The sequence below is a fragment of the Hemitrygon akajei genome, chromosome 14 (genome assembly GCF_048418815.1).
Source record: "Hemitrygon akajei chromosome 14, sHemAka1.3, whole genome shotgun sequence".
Taxonomy (NCBI): Eukaryota; Metazoa; Chordata; class Chondrichthyes; order Myliobatiformes; family Dasyatidae; genus Hemitrygon; species Hemitrygon akajei.
The window spans coordinates 58697525-58720161 of record NC_133137.1 but is presented as its reverse complement, the minus strand read 5'-3'; the positions used below and the strand labels follow the sequence as shown (position 1 = coordinate 58720161).

Here is a 22637-nt window from a genome sequence, read left to right as displayed (position 1 = left end):
GCTCTCACTCACCCATCGAAAAGAGAGAGAGGATCGCTCACGCATTTCTTCTGATGGCAGCACACAGCGCCCGCTGTCTCAATGTTTCAGTCTCCAACAACGTTTCAGCTGGCAACATCGGCTAGGAACTGCTGGGCCACACCCCGAAAGTGCACGTCTTCTAACGAGATATTGAAATGCCAGTATGGAACCCACCATTTCCAGAGAACTGCAGCTGTAGATCATGAACTCTAGCAGGACTTCAGTCACCTTGAACAGAAGAGATGGGAAAAGAAGAATAAATTGTTTCATAGATGAACAAGAAGAAGTTGCCTGGATCTACAAAAGCCTGCGGCACTATCTTTTCTTTAAAATAACATTATTTCAAAGAAAGAATGAAGAAACATTTAAATACCAGCAATGAAATGCATTATCTTTTTGTAAAAATGCACCTGATATTCTTTTTATTTTAATGATATCTCCATTTTGCTTCTGGACAGACAAGGAACCTCTAGGCAGACCTCTGATGCTACTGTTCTTTGGAACGTTGAAAGGTGATCGGGATGAGGCCCTCTGTTGGATAGGGTCAGTCGATATGCAAGCTAGTACACAATGATATGGAAAGCAAGCTGTTGCCCATTCTCAGGCACCCCCTCTCCATGCAGCTGATGAATCCAAAGGAACAGCAGAGATTGATACAGTTTGGCACCAGTGGTGTCATAGGAGTGTCCGGTCAGTGTGGAACTCACCATAGGACTGCTTCAGGGACTCCAGTTCCAAACTTTCCCTCAAGATTTACTCCTGGAGCACTTCTATGACTGGCTATAGCCACAAGGCAGCAGAGGTTTGAGATCAGAATTTCCCTTCTCCTAGATGAGCTGCCATCCTCAGCTGATAAGCTGATTCTGCCTTAAGCGACTGTTTTTTTTTACTGGTTTTACCAGTAACCCGCCTTTGCCCCTTCTCCTGTCAGTAGAAATGGTTCTGCTGGGCTTAGTAGCTAAGCCACATGTGAAGGCCAGGAGCTGGACTTGGCTGTCAGGAGTTATTTGAGGCGGACACCATGGGGAGAATTAATTAAGCAATGGGAGCTTGTCCCCACAACCATTCAACCCCTCGCCAACCTTAAGGAACCATGAGAGGCATAGCTCAGGCTTATTTCCATATTCACAATTTCTCCAATAATCCATTGAAGGTGAGAAGTCAACTAGTTCAGAACTGATCCAGTTTTTATTGCCTTATGAACTAGAAGGAAGCCACAGTGCACTGAGTCCCTATTAATTTCCCATTTATATCCCTATTCCATTCCATAACCACTCTCCTGAGTTCCCTCACCTGATACCTGCAGTAGAGATAACTAACAGCAGCCAATCGACCTATCAAACATCAAATATTTGGGAGGTGTGTGGAAACCAAAGAACTCATGATCACAGGGAAAGTATCCAAAATTCACGCAGGATCGAACCTACACCGCTACGGTGTGAATCAACTACGCTGCCTACATCTCCACTTTGCCTCCCAGAGCACTGTCAAACATCACTTCAGTCCAAAAGCATAATCCTCCTCCGAGTTTTCTATCACCTTCAGGAAGCAGCCTGTAATAATGTGCCTACGGTAGGGTTGATTACAAAGAAAGTTGACTCATCTGGTGTATTATGGTAATGTTTCTCAAACTTGAATTCACTACCATCCCAACGTATTTTAAAATAAATATAGTAAGTAAAAGCTGGTTCTCTATGATAAGATGAGGAAGAAATTGAAAGCATTGCATGATCTATTTTTATTCATTCAGTATAAACTTCAGGGGAAATGAAAAAATATTGATCCTTACATGCACTTACCTGATTGCTTTACTAACTTCATAGCACTGTTGACTGAAAATTAATTGCTTTCATAAAACAGTTGATTCTCTCACAAATGCTTGAAATCTTTTAATTTGACTGGCTATATGTACTGTATATACCATAAAATTTAAGATGTCCATACCAAAATGTAAACCTCAGATCAAACTTAAACTACTAATGTAACACACATTATGGTTATCATTATGACGTGAAAACAGAAGGGACACTGAAGCTAATAGGTATAGAAGTGTTTTACTCAACAAAAACAGGCATCATATTGAGACACTCTGGTAAGAAGTGACCTCCCGACTCAATATTACATGACTTTTTTTTAATGCTAAAGATGAAAAGTAACTACAGGACAGTTCTATAGTTACAGTGTATCTACAATGCTTCCTTTGAAATACATATAGTTCTTACACACCTCCTTCTTTGCACCCACGCTCCAGACACCCAAAATGATTGTTAATTTCCACTAACTCTAGGCCACATTCATGCATATGCAGGCATCTGAGGTCTAATAGATCTGAGCTGCTTTTTAAATCCAATCTGCAATCTACATTCAAATCTGAAGATTTGTTGCTGGTGAAATTAATATTTGCAATATACCCTAACTCCAGAAGGCACCCTACAGTCATGTATGACACTTCCCAAACAGGATAAATAAAATGAAATTATCCAGTATTCACGTTATTATAGCGCATTTTGTTAATTTCTATTTTATAATTACTGTGATACAGATTACATAAACTCTGAGCTGCAGTAAAGGCTTGAAATGAAATGAGGACATCAGCAGTGAGGTCTTGGGAGCAAGCAAATATAATGCCATTTCTTTAAAATAGTGCCACACTTCTGACAAAAGCACTTACTGGTCATCCACATGGGAAAGGAAGCCCATAGCACTTTCTTCTGAGGTAGTTCATCGGGACTCACTATCACTTGTTTCCATTCTGATTTTGTCTGCTCTATGGTGGATACCACAGAAACTTCCACAAATAGGTCAGGAGGAGACTGATACATCTGTCCATGAGTCTACTGAGGTGGTGCACCCCTTCCAGACTTGTAGGTTCACTGAGGATTCTGAATGTACACAGTAGATCTTCTCAATACCATTGCAAACCTTCCTTCACCTTAAGCAGACATGGGCCAGAGATTCCCTGGAATTAGTGAGAATTTTGCATTTCTTCATTGAGCAAATCATTGAATCCTTATCTCTATCTGCCAGTAATGTCTTCCTATGATAGAACTCAGAACAGAGTGGTATCAGACATATCAGAGACATGGCTTTCCCTTTAGAGCAATAATCTAAAGAACATCAGGCATGGGTCACCTTTTCTCTAACTGTTGTTGCATCCAAGATATTTTTGCTTATAAATTCAAATAATATTCATGTAATTACAGTTATAAGAACAAAACCGGCCCCTCAGCCAATTAGTCTGTTCTAGCACTTGCACACATATTTACATTAGTCCTCCATTCCCCCAATAGTGTATCATAAAATTTACAAAAGAAGAACAGGCCATTCAGTTCATCAAATCTGTGCAAGCCATCATGTACTCATTTACATTCATCCTTTTTTTATTTACAGTGGCTAACTAACCTTCCAATCATAATGTCCTTAGGATGTAGAGAGTCTCTCAGTCGCTAGGCCTGCATGCAAACTCCACACAGAGTGCAATCAAATGGAAAACACTGACATGGGAGTTGTTGATGTTCCTCTTTAATGAAGATTATGCAATGGCACATCATGAACTTCCTGTTCCTCTGGGAAGTATTACCTCAGCACATGGCTTTCTCCCTTCATACGTTTTGACAGACATCCTGACCATTCCAACTCTCACAAGTCCACACCCCAACCCAGTTCTAGTTAGCATTCCTAATTTAATCTCAATTCTTTCACATAGTCATGAAACAGGACAGTTCTGCCTTCTCTCCACTCCTTATTACCTTTTCTCTTCATTTGTCTCTTCCTGTTTATCTTAACCACTGAATCTTGAGCTTAGGATCTTTCTACATTTCTTACTCTTTCCTTTTTTAAATTAACTTTCTCTCCCAGAATATAAGAACTTATATCCTGACAAGTCTATCAGGACTTAAATCCTAACTCTTCCTAGTACCGCTGGCTTAAGGGTGCAAAGGAAGTGCGTCCAAGTCCATGGCTTCACTTCCTTCTCTGGAAACTACAGATGTACAGGAGCTGGAATAATGTAGTATATCCTTGAGATATTGGCGAACAAGTGGAGAGGGGATTTCGTTGGGTGTCAATGAAACTGCACATGGAAATGAACACTATTTATCACATCAAAAGGACATAATTCAGGCAGAAGTTTGGAAAACAAATTGTTACAAATAAGAAAACTTCAGTACTATGCTGTGACTTTAACCTTCCCTGCCTGATGAAGAGTATTGTAGTGGTTATTTTAAATGCTACTTTACTGCTTCCAGTTTGCCCCACCCCCACCCCATTTTCTTTTAGACGTTAGGTAGGACGGTCTTATAGTTCTTACACATTTGGATCCAATGATTATCACTTGGACCATAAAGTAATTTTACCTGCTGTCTGTGGCAATGACACATACAGATTCACCAGTGAACTCCATGCTCAGAAGAGGTCAGGATAAGGTGCATTTATCACACTTGCTGCATGTCTGCCAGGAAAATTGGACTTGTTTTGTTCATTATAAATGGCAGGAAGCTTCTTTAAAAAAAGTCTTTTTCTTCAGTCTCTGTTGAAGTGGTATTGTGTGGATTTAACATTGTAAAACCATCCCACTGTCTACTCGTCCTCTGAGTTGGTCCACATACTGACCTACCATCGCCTTTGGTATAAACCTGCAACTCGTCTCTCCTTACCCCTTACCCCTGCTCCCACTCTGCAGACTTCATTTGGTTTTGGAAATTTTTTTGCACCATAGCATTTTGCTTTTTTATTATACTTACTTTAGTTTTGGATTGTATCAAACACACCGCATGGTGTTTGTCCTCTGAAAAAAAAATATTTCTCTATCTAACCACTCAAGGTATAGCAGTGATACACATTAGCTGTGACGTTCCTGTCAAACCCCAGTGCTACAGACTCATCTGTGTAACATGCACAGATTAAAATAATTTACAAAGTGGTTGTTGTCTGAAATGATTGTGTAACTATCTCTGAACTAGTGTTCCATTCACACCATTGCACCCTTATACCAGAACTCAAGTTATAGTCCTAAACATACGAGAAGTTTCCATAGCTGTATTCTGATTAATAAGGCTTATTGTACACTGAAGTTAAAAGAAAAAGCAAATGCAATGACTTTGAGTGATGGAATATTAATGAACCAATCAGAATCAGTAGGAAAAGAGATATGATTGTTCATTGAAAGCTTTTGCCCTGGAGTTACTTTCAGATTATGATCCTCATACAAATCTCCTTGGCATATTTTCCATCTTTTTTTCCCTTATTGCTAAACACCTCATGTAGAAAATTGCACTCACTGGGAAAAGTAAGTGTTGAAACAAACACTTAAGAGAGAAAATGTTCTTGAGAAATGTATCAGGCAGGTCTTCCTTAGAAGTGAAATATGAAAACAGAAAAGAGGTGGTATTCCCTAGAGCATATGAGGGGTGATTGATAAGTTTATGGCCTAAGGTAGAAGGAGTCAGATTTAGAAGACCTAGCACATTTATTTTTCAACATAGTCCCCTCCTACATTTACACAATTAGTCCAGTGGTCATGGAGCACACGGATCTTGGACCTCTAGAAAGTGTCCACAGCAGGGGTGATTGATAAGTCCGTGGCCTAAGGTAGGAGGAGATGAGTTATACAGCTCTCTTTACATGCACATGCAGTTCAACTCTGTGTGATTATGCAGAAAGTTTGAAGTTAATAACTCATCAGTTAATACCTCATCAAGGGTGATTGATAAGTTTGTGGCCTAAGGTAGAAGGAGATGAGTTATTAACTTAGAACTTTTCCAAGGAGGGCCTTCCCAACCCCGAGACCATCCTTCCGCCATCCTGTGTAGTGGCTGCCCTCACCTGGGAGATCGAGACCATAGTCAAAGAGGCTCAACGGACTCAGCCAGACCCAGACAATGGACACTCAAATCACCTCTTTGTGCCTGACTCCGTTCGATCTCAGGTTCTCCAGAGGGGGCACACGTCTTGTTTTGCCTACCATCCTGGGATCGATCGGACTCTGTCCCTCGTGAAGAGACATTTCTGGTAGCCCTCCATGGATGCTGACACCGTTCCTTTGTCTCTGCCTGTTCTATTTGTGCCCATGGAAAAACCTCCCACCGACCACCTGCTAGATTGCTTCGTACCCTACCTGTCCCTAGTTGCCCTTGGTCACACATCACGCTGGATGTTGTAACGGGACTACCCCCTTCACTTGGGAACACTACCGTACTCACCGTGGTGGACCACTTCTCCAAAGCTGTGCACTTCGTAGCCCTTCCCAAACTCCCTACAGCTCATGAAACCTTCTCGTCCATCACGTCTTCCGCCTTCATGGGATTCCCTCGGACATTATTTCTGACCAGGGCCCCCAATTTGTCTCTCAAGTTTGAAGATCTTTTTGTCAAGCCCTTGGAGCCTCAGTAAATCTGTCATTCTGCTTTCATCCGCAGACGAACGGGCAAACAGAGTGAGCTAACCAGGATTTGGAAGCAGCACTGCCCTGCGTAACCGCCAACAACCTGTCTGCCTGGAACACCCATCTCGCTTGGGTGGAGAACACCCACAACTCCCCGGTCAGCACCGCCACCGGAATGTCTCCCTTTGAATGCTCCCTTGGTTACCAACCCCCTCTGATCTCCACTCATGAAGATGACATTGCTGTGCCTTCTGTTCAGGCCCATCTCCGCCAGTGCCACAAGATCTGGAGAGACACACGTGCAGCCCTGCTCCATTCAGCCAACTGCATCCGGAGGATGGCCAATCGCCATCGGATTCTTGCACCTGATTTTCGGCCTGGGCAGAAGGTTTAGCTCTCTTCTAAAGACATCCCCCTCAAGAACGAGCCCAAAAGACTCAGACCCCCCATTTCCTGGGGCCATTCAAGATTGAGAGTATCGAGTTCTCCTTTGAACTTTGCAACTTCACCATCCTCCAGCTGCCACTTTTCAGAGGCTCTGCTGCCGAGCATTCGGGTATTCCTGCACTTGATCAATATCTTGTGTTTTAACTCTCGCAAAGGGAATAAAACATGGAAATTCAATAAGGAAATCGGCCAGACAAACAGCAGTAAGGACAATCGCTTCTTCCTGTGCACCATGAGTGAAGGTACTACTTTCATTATGACAACAGAGTATTTGGTTACTGGATACATTGAGTCTGTGGTAATATAGGTGCAGATAAGAAGACAATAGTGGGGTATTTGTTAAATAGGATTACTACTGTTCTCTCAACAGAGAACAAAGCAAGGATTCCATTCCCTCAGCACAATGGTTGTTGGTATACATCAATAACTCTTCATTGCAAGGAGGTTTAGTAAGTTCAGTGTCTGGAACTGACAGATGGGGTGTCACAGTAGTATAGCAGTTAGTGTGATGCTGTTACTGCTCAGTGCATTTCGGAATTCATAAGTCAATTCTGGTGCTGTTCTATAAGGGGTCTCTGCACCTCCTCCCCGTGGAATGGGTGGAATTTCTGCAGGTCCTCCAGTTTCCTCCCACAGTCCAAAGACGTATCGGGTAGGTTAATTGGTCATTGTGAATTGCCCTGTGATTAGATTAGGATTGAGCTTGTTTGGGTGTTGGTGTGATTGAGAGCCCTGGGTTAGGGGAATGAATCATGTAATTGGGAGCTGCGGTTGGGGAAGGAATCATGTGATTGGGAGCTCTGGTTAGGGGAATGAAGCATGTCTTTGGGAGCTACAGTTTGGGAAGGAATCGTGATTGAGAGCAATGGTTGGGAAAGGAATCATGTGATTGTGATCTGGGCTTGGGGAAGGAATCAGAAAGAGAATTCTAGATGTTAGGAACCAGGCAGCTGAAGGCATGAGCACTAAGAATGGTATAAGGAACTTGGAGTGAACAAGAGAACAGCGTTGGAGAAGGGCAGAGGTCACAAAGCAGTGCAGCGTTAGCAAGATATAGAGTGATGAGAACGCAGAATCCTCAACAGCAAAGAGGCTATCGACTTTACCATAGATTTCTGCATGAAAGGAACTTTCATGCATCTTTTCCACTCTGCTTACAGCCACCTTAAATTACTATGATCATTTCATCCCCATCACTTCCAATCAACATCATCCAGGTAGTTGTTATTATTTTGTGAAGCCAGGTGGATAAAATGCAGATTTAAAAAAAATCAACTCACTCTTAACCAGAGAATACTGTGAAATGTTAGTTGTAGAAATGTAGTGTAAAAGAGAGAACTGTTAGCTAGGACTAGGAAAAGAGACTTTCTACATACTGTTTAACCCACCGTGCTGAGATCATAGAGGATTCGCAGAACCAGTTTACTTTGCTGGGGTTTTGTTTCAAACAGATACAAAATTCCCTCAGCCTCACAGACACACAAGTCAATACCCAGAATGCTGTTTGTCTCTCCCTCCAGGTCCCTCAAAGTAAAGGTCAAAGTCAAAGTAAGTTTATTATCAAAGTACCCATATGTCAAGAAGAATTCCACCTCCTTGAGGTACTGCCTCTTGACGATGTCCTTGATGATGGAAAGGATCATGATGTTAGGATACTTTGCCACTATCAGTTATCCTTCATATGTATGAAAGCAGTAGCATCTGAGGGTGTTGATGAGAATATGGGAAAAACACAAAATGAGATTAATATAGGATTTATTAGTAGTTGATGGTTGCCATGGATTCAGTGGGCCCAAGGGCCTTGTTTGGTGGCTATGTTTCTATAACTCAAACGAGACTGACAAATATAGAAATACCTCCACCCAGAAATGCCACTTATCATCCATTCCTGCATCCTCCACAGAAGCCATTCTTCAGTATATCTGATTCACTCCACCAGGTATCAAGAAACAGATGAGAGTACCAGATACAGAAGGGATGATAGAACCAGACTACAGGCCCACTGCAGTACTGAAGCTCGGTGTTTCAGAACTATCTGTGCCCCTAGCCATGTTTTTGCAGTACAGTTACAACATCAGGCTTCACCCAACCACGTGGGCATTTGCCCTGATACGTATCTTCTTTTCAAAAAAAAACTGGGCATCCCTGTGAATAGGTTAATGATGAATGAATCTACAGGTTTGTACAAATCCAAACTAACTGCTCTGCATCTTCACAAAAGTGGTGGCAGATGCCATCAGCAGTACAAACTTGCAGACTAGATCATCGATAACCTATTCACACAGATGCCCAATTTTTCATCAAGAACATTCAGCTTCAGAATCAGAAACAGGTTTAATATCATTGACGTATTTTATGAAATTTGTTGTTTTGCTGCAGCAGTACAGTGCAATACAAAATCATTTTAAAACTATAAGAATTAATATACTATAAACCAATTAACCATAAACTATAACGTAGTGTATAAGGTAGTGTATGTAGGTTCATTGTAAATCAGAAATCTGATGGCAGATGGGAAGAAGTTATTGAGGGTTGAGTATGTGTCTTCAGGCTCCTGTATGTCCTCCCTGATGGTAGCAATGAGAAGAGGGCATGTCCTTAATGATGGATGCAGCCTTTTTGAGGCATCACCTTTTGAAGATGGCTTCAGGATAGTGTCCATGATGGACCTGCCTGAGTTTGTAATGTTCTGCAGCTTTTTCCGATCCAGTGCTGTCCATACCAGACAGTGATGCAACCTGTTAGAATCCTCTCCACAGTACATCTGCAGAAATTTGCTAGAACCTTTGGTGACATACCATGTCTCCTCAAACTCCTAATGAAGTGTAGTCGTAGTTGCACCTTCTTTATAATTGCATCAATATGTTGGGCCCAGGATAGATCTGCAGAGATCCTGACACGCAGGGACTTCACACTGCTCACCCTATCCGCTAGATAGGTATCTTATGGATAGGGGAATCAAGGGATATGGGGACAAGGCAGGAACCAGGCATTGATAGTAGATGATCAGCCATGATCTCAAAATGGCGGTGCAGGCTCGAAGGGCCGAATGGTCTACTTCTGCACCTATTGTCTATTGTCTATTGTCTACTGATGCCTCGATGAGGACTGGTGCGTCCTCACAAAACGCCTCGCAGCCTTTGTCTGAACATGGACAGAGGAGCTAAGTTCCAAAGGCAAGATGATGATGGCTGACAAGAAGTAAGATAATATTTGACCATGTGTGGCATTAAGGAGCCTTAGCAAAACCAAAATAAAAATTGTCCTTTGCACCAGATGTGACTCCACTTTGTGGAAATGCTGTGGAAAATGAATATAATCATGAATCAAGGAGTAAGATCTCCACAAAATGGAGTCACATCTAGAAACATAGAAATATAGAAAACCTACAGCACAATACAGGCCCTTCAGCCCACAAAGCTGTGCCAAACATGTCCTTGCCTTAGAATGACCTAGGCTTATCCATAACCCTCTATTTTTCTAAACTCCATGTAGCCATCCAGGAGTCTCTTAAAAGACCCTATCGTATCCGCCTCCACCACCGCCACCAGCAGCCCATTCCATGCACTCACCACTCTCTGCATAAAAACTTACCCCTAACATCTCCTCTGTACCTACTTCCAACCACCTTAAAACTATGCCCTCTCATGCTAGCCATTTCAGCCCTGGGAAAAAGCCTCTGACTATCCACACAATCAATGTCTCTCATCATCTTGTGTAGCTCTATCAGGTCACCTCTCATCCTCTATTGCTCCAACCAGAAAAGGCCGAGTTCAGTCAACCTGTTTTCATAAGGCATGCTCCCCAATCCAGACAACATTCTTGTAAATCTCTGCACTCTTTCTATGGTTTCCAAGTCCTTCCTGTAGTGAGGCGACCAGAATTAAGCACAGTACTCCAAGTGGGATCTGACCAGGGTTCTATATAGCTGCAACATTACCTCTCGGCTCTTAAACTCAATCCCACAATTAATGAAGGCCAATACACCATATGCCTTCTTAACCACAGAGTCAACCTGCACAGCAGCTTTGAGTGTCCTACAGACTCAGACCACAAGATCCCTCTGATCCTCCACACAGCCAAGAGTCTTGCCATTAATGACATATTCTGCCATCATATTTGACCACCTCACTCTTATCTGGGTTGAGCTCCATCTGCCACTTCTCAGCCCAGTTTTACATCCTATCAATGTCCTGCTATAATCTCTGACAGCCCTCCACATTATCCATAACACCTCCAGCCTTTGTGTCATCAGCAAGTTACTAACCCATCCCTCCGCTTCCTCATCCAGGTCATTTATAAAAACCACGAAGAGTAAGGGTCCCAGAACAAATCCCTGAGGCACTCCACTGGTCACTGGCCTCCATGCAGAATATGATCCATCTACAACCAGTCTTTGTCTTCTGTGGGCAAGCCAGTTCTGGATTGACAAAGGCAATGTCCCCTTAGATCCCATGCCTTCTTACTTTCTCAATAAGCCTTGCATGGGGTACTTTATCAAATGCCTTGCTGAAATCCATATACACTACATCTTTGACTCTACCTTCATCAATGTGTTTAGTCACATCCTCAAAAAATTCAATTGGGCTCGAAAGGCATGACCTGCCTTTGACAAAGCCATGCTGACTATTCCTAATCATGTTATGCCTCTCCAAATGTTCATAAATCCTGCCTCTCAGGATCTTCTCCACCAACTTACCAACCACTGAAGTAATACTCACTGGTCTATAATTTCCTGGGCTATCCCTACTCCCTCTCTTGAATGAGGGAACAACATCCGCAACCCTACAATCCTCCGGAACCTCTCCCGTCCTCATTGATGATGAAAAGATCATCGCCAGAGGCTCAGCAAACTTGTAGAATACTTTGGGGTTTTCCTCAATCCTGTCCACCAAGTCCTTCTCATGGCCCTTCTGGCTCTCCTAATTTCATTTTTAAGCTCCTTCCTGCTCGCCTTATAATCTTCTAGGTTCATTTCCCAATACCAGATCAAGTACAGCCTCTCCTCTTGTAGGCTTGTCTACATCTTGTGTCAAGAAACCTTCCTGAACACACCTAATAAACTACACCCAGTCTAAACCCCTCAACTCTAGGGAGATGCCAATCAATATTTGGGAAATTTAGATCTCCCACCACAACAACCCTGTTAATATTACTCCTTTTCAGAATTTGGCACAAAGGACAATGGTTGTGTTTGTTGCCAACCAGTTACCTCAGATTAAGGATAGTGCCCCAATAGTTCAACAGACAAATAAACTAGGCCCAACTGTAAGCATCAATACATTTCCTCCCATCCTAGGATTTGATAATGAATGATATCGCAGAGTTTAGTTCCATTCCCAAATATTTGGCTTAATGTTCAAAAGGTCTAGACAATGCTCAGGTTTTGCATGATTATTGTTTTGTAACAAGCATACCACAAAGAAAAGATTCTCTTAAAATTACTATTCTCAGTCTATGGTATTATCTTCACTGAGTCAGACACAAGCCCAATATGTCCAAGTTTTCCTTATAAAGTAACATACCCTTTCCTCGTGTTAGTCACGTAAACCCTCCCTGAACTTCCAGTGCATTTATATCCATTCTTAAATGAGAAAACTTGTTCTGTGCTCAGTCGAGCCAGTTTGGTTTCACCATTGTCTGTATAAATTATAATCTCCCTCTTTTTGTGTTCTGTTCCCCAGCAATAAATGATAACTTTTAGCTTTCTAAATGCTTGTTGTACCTGTTCTTTAGGCTTTAAAAAATAAGGATGAGGACAGCCAGATCACATTGCATCTCCAAGCTCTGCAATCACTCACGATTAATTTCATATGCTGCTTTTTTTTAATGCCTTTTCACATCCCATAAATGAATTTAAAAAATCTTCGGGCATTATCTCTTCTAAAAGCCATCTGTGTTTATAATACTAGTTGTATAGATGTAATGATGAAGTAAATCACATTGAAGGGACAATGGACTATAATTCATTGAAGCCATTTGTTTTATAGTGATTGCATTATATGTCCAGAATCCAAATGTGAAGATTTGATTTAAGTGGATAAGAATCATATTGAAAGAAACTGGTGGAAACAAGGGCCTTTTAAAAATGTTTTTTTTTTCTCATTTCTGTGGTGCTGCATGTTTTATTGATTTACAGTAAAGATATAAAACCAGATGTCCATTTAATTATCCTTCTACCAGCTTCTCATGCTTTATCTTCAATAAATTCCCTTGTCATTCTTCCAAATGACTAATGAATATATTGATAACATTTAAGAACTTAATATTTCACCAGATAAGCCTGGAAGAGTGGCAGATCTTATTATCTTCTCCTTCCAGAATACTATTACTTCCATATCCCTATAACTGTTTTGTGATACTTCATAGGAGTTCCTTATTCTGGCTGCGGCCTGCCCTTTACTGTGAGCTATCCTAGCTGTTAATCACCTTAATGTAAAGAATTCTTCCCCAATCTTATGCCAAGCCTTCTTCTTCACAACCCTGAAGCAATGCTGTGATGTATCTGTTAGCGTCCCATTGCATTCTTCAGAAATCCTTGGATGCCTGTGATATGTGGCATTCTGAAGATGCAAATTCCTGGTGTACTTTTCCCTCTGGAATAAAAAGGTGGAGCAGGGACGGAGGATGGAGCAGTGGGAATAATCAGCAACAAATTTGACCTCAGGATTTCATTGTAGGCCTTCCTGCATCAACTGCTCAGCCATATTAACCCAAATCAGGTACTAATCCTGAGGACTATCCAGCTCTTGATGTTCTCATGGTATGCAGTACGAATAGGGAAAGTGTATTTTTATACAGATTTGCTATCAATCTGCCAATAACTAAGACTGGACAATGGGGGTGAATAGGATCTGCACAGGGCACATTAAAATGGAAGATACATATAGGAGTTACCCCATCGCTTCATCATTTTCCAAAGTCTCTGTGGCTCATCTGGTGCTGTTGACAGAAGGAGAAATTCCTGCCCATATGGAAATTCAAGCATTCACTGTTCTTTATTGTTAATCACATTTAATTGGGTTTTTGATTTCATTTAATTCATTACAGTTTATTATATTACCTTTGGGTTATTTCTATTTTATTCACTTGCAGGCTATGCATTTGATTCAGCAAGAAAGTGGGCATGACAAACAACAATAGGACTGAACTTTGATATGAGGACTCACCTTTCAACATGCATTAACCTATCTTCAAAGGACCAACTCTTTAATTGACCTCAACATTTCCCTTCTGAAACTACTGCCTAAAATTCCAACATTTTCTACTTAATGAGCTGTGACAATAAAATAACCGGCTCTTCCAGGTGAGGCAACTCTTCACCTGCCAGTCTGCTGGGATTCCCTGTGGTATCTGGTGCTCCTGATGCAGCCTTCTCTACATTGGTGAGACATGTTGTAAATTGGGGAACCACCACATTAAGCACATCCGCACCAACAGCCACTAGTAGAACTTCCCGAAGGCCAAACATTTTAATTCCAATTGCCATTCCCTTTCCGACATGTCAATCCATGGACTCCTCTTATACCAAAATGAGGCCACTCTCAGAGTGGAGGAGCAACACCTTATATTCTGTCTGGGTACCCTCCTACCTGATGGCATGAATATTAATTTCTCCTTCTGGTGAACAAAAATTCCACCCCCTCCTCTATTCCCCACATTGACCTTCTCACCTGCCTAATACTTCCCACTGGGTCACCTCTCTTTTCCCTTTCCCCTATTGTCCACTCTCCCCTCCAATCAGAATCTTTCTTCTCCAACCCTTTCCCACCCACTTGGCTTCACCTATCACCTTCCAGCTGAATGAGAACTTTGAAAAAAAGCTCTAAGCATAAAGTCCCAATTTCTTTAATAAAATCTGTAAATGTCGGAGATGCTCAGAAAGTCAGTATTTGTGGAGAGAAAGACAGAGTTAACATTTCGGGTTAATAACCTTACGTTTGATCCTTTATCTGATGAAGCAATAATTCTGCTTCTCTCTGCACATACACTGCCCAACCTGCTCAGTTTCCCCTGACTATTTTCTGTTTTTATTTTAGATTTCCAGTATCTACAGCTTTTTTGCTTCAAAACTCTTTGGCTCCACTTGTTAGTTAATCCAGTCTGATGTCAATATTCCAGTTTTTGAATGACAACAAGGAATAAATATTATAATTTTACAATTTGAGATGAATTATTGGGGAATGAATGATGGTAACAAGGATTGAGAGAACTGAAATTGGCATGAGCTTTGTTGCTCTCTTGGGAGTGTGAAACACCCTGTGTGAGTGGGTCCCCTGTACTTAAACAGCGACGGAGAAGAGTGAGAGCACAGTGAGGGCATGGCAAGCAGAAAAACTTCTGAGAAGATGGTCAAATGTTGCATCACTCTCCATGGGCTTTTGGAACCCGCGAATGTCTTGTGATGTTAAAACAAGAATGGAGGAGGAACTCTGGGAGTGAATCAATCTGTAAGTAAATAGTAAGCAATTGGTCTGTCTAATTTTAATTCAGCCAAATTAAACTAGCATTGGATGCAGACAGGAGAGATTTTTCTGTGCTAGTTGCTGAGATGAGAAACTTGTCCTATCAAGAATAGCTATCAAAAAGCCAGGCCTGTACTCTTCAGTTTTGTTTGACTGATTAGATCCTAGGGGACCTGATCTGATGAGATATTTCCACTAGTAGGAGAGAAGTGACAAGATAATAGACTGGCTATTTAGAATCAAAATTCATAGTGATTTCAAAATCAGAATCAGATTTATTAAATAAAGAGAGCAAAAATAAAGGAATAATGAGGTAGTGTTCATGGGTTCACAAAACTGATGGAGAAGAATCTCTGGTAGGGGAAACAACTCTCTAAAATTTCCTACCCCAATGATTGTGGATGGTTGGTCACTGGAGATACTTAAAGAGAAGCTAATTCATTACATAGATTTGTAGATTTAGGAAGAAGGAAATGGTGACTCTTAGAGAGCACAATGGTGAGGACTTCAAAGAGATTGGAGAACAGTATCCCATATGTTTTCCATTAGATGGACAGGGACAGAGATTGCAGGATACATAACAAAATTGCAAGTCAGTCTCATTGGCTTGCAAAACTGTGAAGGGGGAAAACAAATATGTTAGTGATAAAAATATTATAATAATTAGAAATGATAGTCTCTTGTGCAGCCCAAGTCAAAGCTATGATATATCACACTGCGTCTCTGGTGCTGGGGTAAGGGACATCATGATGAGGAATTTGCAAATGGGACGGGAAAATAGGGTCCAGGTTGGATGAAATAGAATGGATAGGAAAAGGAAAGAAGTCTTGCTGTGGAAGTACAATGAGCGAAATTTAAAAGAGCAGGATCTGAAGTTAATGAACTCTGAATCTCTGCAAATTGGGGCAGACAAATCAGAAGAGTTTGAAGTGGTACAGTATTGTAGTGGTTGGCACAAGGGTTTACAGTATAAGTGACCCGGGTTCATTTCCTGCCGCTGCCTGTGAGGAGTTTATACGTTCTCCCCATGACCGTGTGTGTTTCCTCCGGATGCTTCGGTTTTCTCCAAAGTCACAGCAGCTGGTAGGTTAATTGGTCATTGTAAATTGTCCCGTGATTAAGCTAGCATTAAATTAGGGGTTTGATGGACAGCACAGCTCGAAGGACCGGAAGGGCCCATTCCCACTGTATCTCAATAAATAAATAAAAATTAGCGTGCAGTCAAAGGGGTCCCTTTCCATAACACTAGCAATCATACAGCAGGTGCACTGTTATAACAGACTGCACTTAAGCCAGATTGGGATCTCATGGAAAGAATAAAAGAGGAGGTGGCAAATATTCATTCTGTAGAATGAGTAGGAGATCTATAAGAAATAAAACATGCCAAGCTAAGCAATATAAGAAAGAATATAGATCCTACTAAATTAAGAACTAAAACAGTTCAACAGAAGAGTCCAAGAAAGTTGAGTATACAGTGAAAGTAGGTACAATTAAAATGTAAGTCAAATTCCTACATTATAATGTCAATAATCATGAAGGGGAACCTCATCAACTTTATTGGGCGTCATAGGAACTTTTTATATTTTATTGAGATTACAGTTTGTTCTTCTAAGCTGTTTAATACTTCCTCATTGACATTCTCCTAGCCCAGGAACTAGTCTGGATATGGATCCCTTGCATGCTGACCCCTGCACAACCTCAGTTTGTCTTGATTGTTAACACAAATGACACATTTCGCTGTATGTCGCGATGCATGTGTGATGAATAATTGAATCAGAATCTAAATCTGAACCAATCAGTTGAAGCTTTACTGCACGTATTCTGTCACAAGTGAATCCTTCGTTAAATAGGGAGACCAGACATTTGCACCTAATATTCCTCATTTGGTATCACCAAGGCTCTCTATAATTTGCACAAGATGTCCTTGGCTGTCAAGATTTTAAAACGTTTTTGATTCACCTCTGCTCTTTCTTTGTTCCAATTATTTTCAATGTGTTTGAAATTCCGTACAAGTATAAAACCATAACTTTTACTCATTTTCCTTCTTCCTGCCTTTATTAGTCAGTCTGTAGATTTGAAGACCACTCGAAGTGTTGGATCCTATATTTTCTTATATCTTTGCTCGTCTCGATTCTATTGTGGTGGAGTCACTATTTTCTCACTCCATTTTGTTATGGTTAGCACATACAAATATTCTGCTTTCCTCTTTGTCCTGCCTAAATATTTTACATACTGAAGTGTTAAATATTTATACTCTGCAATTGGTCTGATCTTTCTATAGCTATAAATCAGTAATTCTGAGCAAACATTACTGTTCTCAGTTCTGCTGCGTGATCATACACATTACCATGTAGGAACAAAACTTACATTTTAATTGCACCTGCTTTTGTTGTATATCTAACTTTGGAAGAGTCATGTACAAGGTGTGATATCCACGTTCAAGGCGTATTTTTTATGGCGAACCATCTCTCAGATGCTGCAAGCAACAGACGAATTTAAAATACCGGGAGATTACCAACGGTGAGGGAATGGTGGAAGTCCTTTAACATCAGACATGCTATCAACAACATTGATGAATGCTGGAAAGAGGTCAGGTCTTCCACTCTCAATGGAGTGTGGAAAACAATTTGGGCAGAGTGTGTGCACACCTTCAAGGGGTTTCCTGCCTTCACTGCAGCTGTCCAGGATTGTGTGGCCCTGGGCCATAAAATCGGTGGGGAAGGATTCTCAGATCTCGAGACTGCTGACGTGGTAGAACTCCTGGATTCTCATGATGAAGAAATAAGTGTGGATGACCTTCTGCGTTTAACTCAGGCTAAAGGTGATAACAACAATGAAGAAGAAAGTGTCAAGTTGCAGGTGAAGGATTTTACGGTGAAGCAACTGGCAGAATTTTTTAAGGCTGGTGAACACTTGGCACAAATGGTGATGGACACGAACCCAAGTTTAGAACGGGGTCAGCATTTCAGACATTCCCTGCAGTCAATCCTTCTTCCCTACAAGCAAACTTATGCTGAAAAACAAAATGCTGCCAAGCAAACAACCCTCACCACTTTCTTCAAACCGGTGTCATCCACACCAACTCCACCTTCACACTTGTCGCATCTCCTGCTACCGGCAGTTCTGAGAGTTCCACTAACTTGCCAGAGAGTTCTGTGGGTCTCCCTTCACCCCTTGCTGTCCTTGATGATCCTGACGACCCACAACCATCCACCTCATCCATGTAAAGCTGCACAACCACTCATCTCCCGGAGCGAACACACCTGCCACCGTTAGTGAGTGCTGTACACCCTAGTATGTTAACTTTCTATAATTTATTATGTTGAGTATTACCTTAAATTGATTAAATATAATACGAGTGGTGCCTTGTGGTACTGCATTTGTGTCGTATTGGTATGAAAATGTGAGTAAATTACAGATAAAACATATTTAGGAAGCCCTCCAGAACGCATCCCTATTTTTTCTATTTAAATAATTATTCACATACAGGTGTTCCCCGTTTTTTGAACGTTAGCTTTACGACAACTCGTTGCTACAAAAGACTACATTAGTACCTGTTTTCACTAACCAAAGAGGATTTTCACTTTTACGAAAAAAAGACACCTGCTTTATATGTGTGTTTAGCCCGAGAAAGACTACAATGACCATGAAGCCTCATGTGGGCAGTTGTTTGCGCATGTGTGTACGTGCGTACATAGGCGTGTACGTGCAGATTTTTTTCTCCAAGTCCATTTTGGCTCACTGCCTTTCCAATTTCAATAAGTGAAACTACACCGTACCTACAATATTTCTACTTTATATAGGGTGTATATTTATCATATCATTCCTGCTTTTACTATATGTTAGTGTTATTTTAGGTTTTATGTGTTATTTGGTATGATTTGGTAGGTTATTTTTTGGGTCTGGGAATGCTCAAAAATTTTTCCCATATAAATTAATGGTAATTGCTTCTTCACTTTACGACATTTCGGTTTACAAACGGTTTCATAGGAACGGGCTACCTTCAGATTGAGGGGGAAACCTGTAATGCGTTTTCCATACTATACATCGACTGCGAGGAAAGTATCCCTCGCAAATAACGGGGATAGGGTGTAGTAGAACTGTTTATTCAATCACTTTGGATACCCTTCCTCAGGAGGACCACAATTCTTACTTGTTTAGCTCAACCTCATATGTTTTATTTCTTGTAGATCTCCTTCCCCTACTCTGATGAATGGTCTTGCCTCTTTTAATCTTTACATTATATTCAGTGCAAACGCTAGTGTCATCAATAGTTATAACAGTTTTGCTCTGAGGTACTCTCTCTCTGTTTAGATAATTCTCCACAGGCAGAGATTAGCACATTAAAACATTAAATTTATCAAATATGTGTAATATGTGTTAAAAGGCCAGCCATGATTTTATTGAGGGGTGGACTAGGCAGGCTGGGCCAAATGGACAACTCCTTCTTCAGTTTCTTATGTTCCTCACATAAATCCATCAGCATTCTTCATCCTCTAAAGTCAGGTACCTCAGGTACCTCAATAGGGAAGGGCGAGAAGGGTACAGGTCCAACACAAGCAACTGGCGTTTGCATATGGGCATCTTGCTCGTCGTGGATAAGTTGGGCCAAGGTACCTGCTTCTGTGAAGTAGGACTGTGTGTTTAAAGGCTGAGGATTAAAGATTAGCTTTATTTGTCACATGTACATCAAAACATACAGTGAAATGCATTGTTTGCATCAAATCAAATCAGCAAGCATTGTGCTGGGCAGCCCGCAAATGCCGTCACTCTTCCAGCGCCAGCATAGCATGCAACAACTCATTAACCCTAACCTGTACATCTTTGAAACGTGAGAGGGAAGTGAGAAACCCATAATGGGGAGACCATACAAAATACGCACTGACAGCAGTGGGAATTGCGTCTGGCCACTCTGTAAAGTGCTGACTAACTGCTACGCTACTGTGCACTTCCCCGGACTCTCCCTTATGTATATCCATGACAATCACATAAACTTCCCCTGTAGTGGTGAGCTTGACGTTCTCACCAGTCACTGGGAAACAGGCTTGTCTCTGAGTACTTCTGAACCTGCTGTGAAATGCTCAGAGATTTGCCTCCAGTTTAACTGCTGCATTTCTGCTGTTACTTCACACTGGGATAATTAACACTTTGAATAATTACACTGCTTCATTGTGATGTTCTCTCTATCTGTTCAAATAATTCTCTACAACCCTATGAGGTCAGCTTTCCTCCTCCCTCATCTCCTGCTTATTATCTTCCCCCGTTTCTTTGTAGATTTCCGGGTGTTGAATGCCTAAGACTAGGGAAGAAACTTTATTTATTTATTGAGATATGGTGCAGAATAGGCCCTTCTAGCCGTGCCGCTGTAATATGGAAGGTTAACTTACTTGTGGATTGATAATTGTTCTGAAAGTCACTTCCACCACGTTGGATAACGATGGGCCTGCTCGAGGTATGTAGCCGCCTTCCCACTGGTTAGCTCCCGAGCCCTGCGGCACCGGTTTCTGGTCCCAGGTCGCGTGCTGCCATACCTGCGGCTGGCTTCCCATCTTCAGATGTATAAAGGTGAACGACCGTGTGCGAGTCGCTCTCATTTTACCCTGAGCCGCTCCAGGCTGACAGCTGCGTTCGGCGCTGGAGAAACCGTTTGGAAGGTGTTTTGCAGTTACAGGGGTGAGGGGCTCATGTTTTGGGTGCACACTTAGTTAGTTATTTATTGCTCGTTTAATCTTGTTGTGTAACTTGGACTGATTTAACAAGTGCCTTGAATGCTTGGTGTTGTAGATTCTATAGTCTGGGTGACCTGGATGAGTGCTTGTTCGACTTACATGTGAGTAAAGTGTTTTGTTGCTTGCTTGTCAATGAACAGTTGTAATCTGTGTCTGCCATTTCACATACTGAACCCGCGACTCTGGCTCCATTAAACAGACGCCCAGCAATCCCCCCATTTAACCGTAGCCTAATCACAGGACAATTTACGGTGAACAGTTAACTTGCCAACCAGTACGTCTCTGGACTATGGGAAGAAACCGGAGTACCTGGAGGAAACCCACGCGGTCACGGGGAGAACGTAGAAACTCCTTACAAGTAGCGGCATAATTACAGCCATCAAAAAAAAAGTTCAAAAGCAATGCTGCATATGAGATCCTGTAACTGTTTCTTCATTTGATTACGCAAGAAAACGAATCTCGGGATTGTATATATGACAAATATGTAATTTGATGATAAATTTACTTTGAACTCTCAGCTTGGATCATTTGTTTGTATTATTTTTCCTCACACCTGAGGCAAGAACGTGTGTGTATTTGAGTCACGGGAGGAAGAGTAGCACACCAGGTGGAACAATACGTCACAACTCCGATGACCTGGGTTCAATCCTGATCTCCGGTGCTGTCTTTGTGGAGTATACATGTTCTCCCTGTGACTGTGTGAACTTCCTCTGGGTGCGCCAATTTCCTCCCACATACCAAATCATGTGGGTTTGCTCCCCTCCCCAACTTCTCCCCACCTCGCTCCATCTCTATTGCCTTTTATTTTCTGCTTCCACCCATCACCCACCTGCCAGTGTCCCAAACTCCACCTCTCCACTCCCCGAGTAGCTCCACCTGCCTGCTATCCTACAGCGCTCCTCAGGTTTGAGGCTTCGGTCTCACCACTGACCCTTTCCCATTTATACTGGCTCTCTCTCTTATCCGTTCTCTGTCCCGAGGCAGAATATTGATCCAAGTTATCATCAGTTACCCCTATCCCCACCCCACAGATGCTGCTCAGCCTGCTGAGTTGCTCCAGCAGATTGCTTGTCACCATGGATTCCAACATCTACAGTTACTCGTGTCTCCAAAAACATGCAGGTTGACCAGTTAATCAATTTCTGTAACTGACCCTTTGTAGTGATGGAAGGCAGGGGACGCAGAGGGAGAGCTGATGGGCCGGTGAGTCCGAAGCAGTATCAGGTTTGTTATCATTGACGTGCCGTTCTGCGGTGGCAGCACAGAGCAATACGTGCAAATTACTGTAAACTACACAAAATAAGTAAACAGTGCAAAAAGCAAATACTGCGGTGGCATTTGTGGGATTTATAATCCATTCAGAAATCTGATGGCAGAGGGGAAGAGGTTTTCCTAAAACGTTAAGTGTAGGTCCTCTCCCCTGATGGTAATAATGGTAAGAGGGTAATAGATGGGAACAGATGAGGAGCCAGCAGATTGGAGTCCTTTAGAGATTTTCGCACCCTTGAAGTACTCAAGTGAGGGCAATTCTTCATCATCATCTATCGATTTACTCCTCCATCTGCACCAGCCACTGCTTTCTGCAAGGTATAT

The 22637-nt window shown here is 41.8% G+C and overlaps 1 pseudogene; it reads right to left on the bottom strand.

Annotated features, from left to right (window-relative positions):
- LOC140738189 (1-phosphatidylinositol 4,5-bisphosphate phosphodiesterase zeta-1-like) overlaps positions 1-22637 on the bottom strand; it is a 107544-nt pseudogene that overhangs the window by 18359 nt on the left and 66548 nt on the right.